This window comes from Bison bison, unplaced genomic scaffold (assembly GCF_000754665.1).
Source record: "Bison bison bison isolate TAMUID 2011002044 unplaced genomic scaffold, Bison_UMD1.0 scf7180017864268, whole genome shotgun sequence".
Lineage (NCBI taxonomy): Eukaryota > Metazoa > Chordata > Mammalia > Artiodactyla > Bovidae > Bison > Bison bison.
This window is the reverse complement of record NW_011494840.1, coordinates 396,033-401,325: the sequence shown is the minus strand read 5'-3', so window position 1 is coordinate 401,325 and position 5,293 is coordinate 396,033.

Genomic DNA, 5,293 nt, shown 5'->3' with positions numbered 1-5,293 from the left:
CCATTTAAAAAACAAAAAACTTTTTATTGGAGTTGACACACAATGTTGTATTAGTTTTATGTGTATAGCAAAGTGAATCAGTTATATACTCAATTTTATTTTTTTTAGATTCTATTCCCATATAGGCCATTATAGGGTATTGAGTAGACTTCACTGTGCCTTATATTTTTCTCATATTTGAGTAATATTCCATTGTATACACACCATTTCTCCTTTATCCATTCTTCTGTTGCTGGGCATTTAGGTTGCTTCCACATCCTATCTACTGTAAATAGTGCTGTAGTGAACACTGGGGGTGCACCTGTCATTTCCAATTACGTTTTTTCTGGATATATGTCCAGGAGTGGGATTGCTGGGTCACATGGTAATTCTGTTGTTTTTTAAGGAACCTCCACACTGTTCTTCATAGTGGATGTACCAATTTATATTCCCACTATCAGTGTAGGATTGTTGCCTTTTCTCCACATCCTCGCCAGTATTTATTGTCAATTTTTTGATGATGGCCATTCTGATCAGTGTGAGGTGATATCTCATTGTAGTTTTGATTTTCATCTATGATTTTTCTGGAAACACAGAAGACCCTGAATAGCCAAACCAATCTTGAGAAAGAAAAATGGGAGCTGGAGGAATCAGACTTCCTGACTTCAGATAGTCTGAAGCTGTAGCTACAAAGCTACAGTAATCAACACAGTATGGTACTGACACAAAAACAAACCCATAGATCAATGAAATAGATGTGGAAGTCCAAAGATAAACCCATGTACTCTGGTACCTTATCTATTACAAAGGAGGCAAGAATATGCAATGAAAAAAAGGCAGTCTCTTCAATTAGTGGTGCTAGGAAAACTGGACAGTTATATATAAAATAATGAAATTAGAACCACACCATGCACAAAAGCAAATTTAAATGGATTAAAAGCCTGGATGTAAAGCCAGACAATACAAAACTCTTAGAAAAAGACACAGGCAGAACACTCTGACATAAATCACAGGAGGAGCTTTTTTGACCCACCTCCTCAAGTAATGAAAATAAAAATTTAAAAATGGGATCTACTTAAAAACTTTTGCACAGCAGAGGAAACCATAAAAATACAACCCTCAGATTGAAGAAAATATTTGCAAATCAACTGACAAGAGATTAATATCCAAAAATACAAACACCTCCCTCATGCAGCTCAATATCAAAAAACCAAAAAAGCCCCACAAATAACCCAACCAAAACATAGGCACAAAATCTAGACACTTCTCCAAAGAAGACACATAGATGGACCAAAACAGCACATGAAAAGATGTTCAACATCACTAATTATTAGAGAAAAGCAACCCAGGGCTATTTTTTACCTAGCAGCACACAATCCAGTTCTTTGCCCCAGGAGAGCAGCAGTTAAATGGTAGTAATGCTGTGGTTGCCTTGATCTACTTAGATGCCCATGTGACCATCTACAGAAACTGCCCTGCCAGGCAATGAAGCTGCAGTTGGCACGCTCAGCAATAATACGCAGGAATGCTTGACCCATGGAAGTCTGTGTCTTCCCACAGTTGTCAGATGTCACAGCAAGGTAACAGTCCCTCTGCTACTCTTTGGACACTGTTACTCTGTCAACATGAGAGCTGTCACTGAACACTGTTAATTCATTTGAAGCATATGCCAGATCCTTTAGGACATGATCCGAAAGTATTTTTCTCACATGGGGCTGTCCTACAAGACCAGTTACTTCTGGGTTGATGGGATATGTGATGAAGCCGATTTATCCCACAGGCCTCTGTACCCACAGTCATCAGTGAGTTCTTTGGTGAGAAGCAATGTTGTAAGGGAGGCTACATAAAGTGTATGGAATGTAAGGTATTCAGTAAGTCCACAGGTGAAGTGAAGTGCATAAAAGAAGCACAAGTCAGGCATAACAATCCAAACCCAGAATAATTGTTTATTCCTATACAGCAAATTGCTGCCTCCTCCATTATAGATGTAGGAGACCTGGGTTCAATCCCTGGGTTGGGAAGATTCCCTGGAGAAGGGAAAGGCTACCCACTCCAGTATTCTGGCCTGGAGAATTCCATGGACTATATAGTCCATGGGGTTGCAAAGAGTCTGACACGACTGAGCAAATTTCACTTCACTCATAGTAGAGTCACTTGTAATCAGAGTCACCACTTATGCTGTTCCAGACTGTATCAGGATTGGGTTGGTCTCTGCAAGTAGTGGTGCTAGCCCATCAGAGTTGGCAAGGGTGAAACTATGTTAACACTACAGGCATGTCTCCATGCCACTGTGGCTGCCTTGTCAGGGACGCACTAAACAAGCACAGCTGTGGTGAGGGGCAGAGACTGACCGATGCCTACAGAGTTGTGGTAACCAGCCTCTAAAAAGCCCTTCAGCGATCCCCATCTGCTGGCATTCTCCTCTGGTGTAATCCCCTTTCTCTGACATAGGCTGGGTTTGCTGGTTCACTGCTAATCAAGAATTCAGCAAAAGTGATAGGTTGTCACTTCTGAAGTGAGATTACAAAGGGACTGTGCCTTCCATCTCCAGCAGTCTCCACCGTTCTCCTGCTTGTTCATGGACACTCAGCTGCCATGTTGTAAGATGACTTCTGGAGAAGCCCATATAGTGCAGAACTGAGAAAGGTCTTCAGTCCAAAAGCCACAAAGAACTAATCCCTGCCAATAATCAGGTGGGTGAGTTCGGGAGCCGATCCTCCCCTAGTCAAGCCTCCATGTGAGACACGAACCGAGTTCACAGCTTGACTGCAATCTCATTTAATACCTAGAGCCAGAGGCACCCTGGATCCTGGATTTAGGAGGCACAAAAGGGGTGAGAGAATAGATGTTTATTGTTTTAAGCCACAAAATGTTGGTATGTTAGGCAGCAATAGATAACCTACAGTAATCTTGTTCTGTAGTCAAAGCTTTGGTTTTTCCTGCAGCCATGTATGGATGTGAGAGTTGGACCATAAAGAAAGCTCAGTGCTAAAGAATTGATGCTTTTGAACTGTGGTGTTGGAGAAGACTCTTGAGGGTCCCTTGGACTGCAAGGAGATCCAACCAGTCAACTCTAAAGGAGATCAGTGCTGAGTGTTCATTGGAAGGACTGATGCTGAAACTCCAGTACTTTTACTACCTGATGTGAAGAACCGACTCCTTGGAAAAGACTCTGATGCTGGGAAAGACAAGGTGGGAGAAGGGGAGGAAAGAAGATGAGATGGTGGGATGGCACCACAGACTGTATGGACCTCAGTTTGAGCAAGCTCCAGGATTGGTGATAGACATGGAAGCCTGGCAAAGAGTTGGACATGACTGAGCAACTGAACTGAATCTTGTTCTAATTAAAAGCTCTGTTGCAACAGGACCCTTCTTTTGAGCATTCAGTGGGACCCAAATGTTATGCTTTGACGTCATTTGGAGATGTCCTAATTCCAAAAAAAGTATCACAAAACCTTTACATTTTCCCAGTCCCTCACCACTTGATTTCAGTGCCCACGAAATGATGTATATCTTTATCTCAAGTTCTATCTCCTTCCAGGCAAAGATAATGCCCTTCCCTCTGGGAGGATTTATTTTTATTTGTTTTGTCTCTGCTGTTCCTCAAAGCACCTGTAAAATGCTCAAAATACCAAAGCAGTCATTTTCCAGCTGGTCAGTATATTGGGCAAAGCCCTCTGTAATCTAGCTTTGCGTTGTTTCCTTGATCAAGTGGTCACATGGAACTCATTATCAAGCTGTAAATATGAACTAAGGGTGAAAAGGTGTGTGTGCAACCTACCAAGCTACTTGTTAATGAAAACTGCTGGGGTTTTGGCTTTGGGCCTTTCTGAAAATACCACTTCCTCCTGGTGAAAGGAGTCCTTATCTAGGAGAAACATATCTCCGGTTCAGAGAACTCAGATTCTGCAGCCACGTGACATTACTTGGTCAGACATTACTAGGGTCCAGTTCAGTTCAGTTCAGTCACTCAGTCGTGTCCAACTCTTTGCGACCCATGGACTGCAGCATGCCAGGCCTCCCTGTCCATCACCAACTCCCCGAGCTTACTCAAACTCATGTCCATTGAGTCGGTGATGCCATCCAACCATCTCATCCTCTGTCATCCCCCTTTCTTCCTGCCTTCAATCTTTCCCAGCATCAGGGTCTTTTCAAATGAGTCAGTTCCTCACATCAGGTGGCCAAAGTGTTGGAGTTTCAGCTTCAGCATCAGTCCTTCCAATGAATATTCAGGACTGATTTCCTTTAGGATGGACTGGTTGGATCGTCTTGCTGTCCAAAGGACTCTCAAGAACACCACAGTTCAAAAGCATCAATTCTCTGATGCTTAGCTTTGTTTATAGTCCAACTCTCACATCCATACATTGGAAAAAACATAGCCTTGACTAGACGGACCTTTGTTGGCAAAGTAATGGGCCCAAGAGCAAGCCAAAAACTTCGCTAAAAAAAAAAAAAAAAATCAAAGGGACTCCACTGTAATTCTGTTTAGACTTCCACAGGTCCCATGAAGCCTCCTGCCCTGCCATACATTCTGCGAACGTCACTGGAACTGCTGGACCAGGAACGCAGATGCACAGTTCTACCTCCCTGCGGGCACCCCACTCCAGTACTCTTGTCTGGAAAATCCCATGGACGGAGGGGCCTGGTGGGCTGCAGTCCATGGGGTCGCTAGGAGTCGGACACGACTGAGCGACTTCCCTTTCACTTTTCACTTTCATGCATTGGAGAAGGAAATGGCAACCCACTCCAGTGTTCTTGCCTGGAGAATCCCAGGGAAGGGGGAGCCTTGTGGGCTGCCGTCTATAGGGTCGAACAGAGTCGGACACAACTGAAGCGACTTAGCAGCAGCAGCAGCTGGACCAGATGAGAGCCTTCTGCTCGGTGCTGCACTCAAACTGCATCTTCCAGTCCACCCGGAAAGTGGGTGCGAGTTCACTGAACAAGCAGACATGTAAAAAAGAGAGAGAACTGAGGGGAAAGAAACCTATTGCACGAGCTAAAGAGTAGCACTTGCCCGATCTTTGTGGCCTGGACCAGCGAGCTCCCAAGAGACCTTCACCTTCAAGTTGAGGCGAAGCAAATGGATTAAGATGAACAAACGAAGGCATGCCTCCGTTTGAGGGGATCCACCTTCACCCACGATTTGAGGTTTTCATCAACATGGGGTTCAGGGTAGTTTGGGTTGTTCTTCAAGAGAAGGCTGAGCTGTTCCACTTTTTCTTGCAGACCGCCCAGTGCCGGAGCGCGGATTTCTGGGGTGGCGTCGGGTCGGGCGCGCTTGGCCCCACGTTAGCTTTTGGAGAAGGGAATGGCA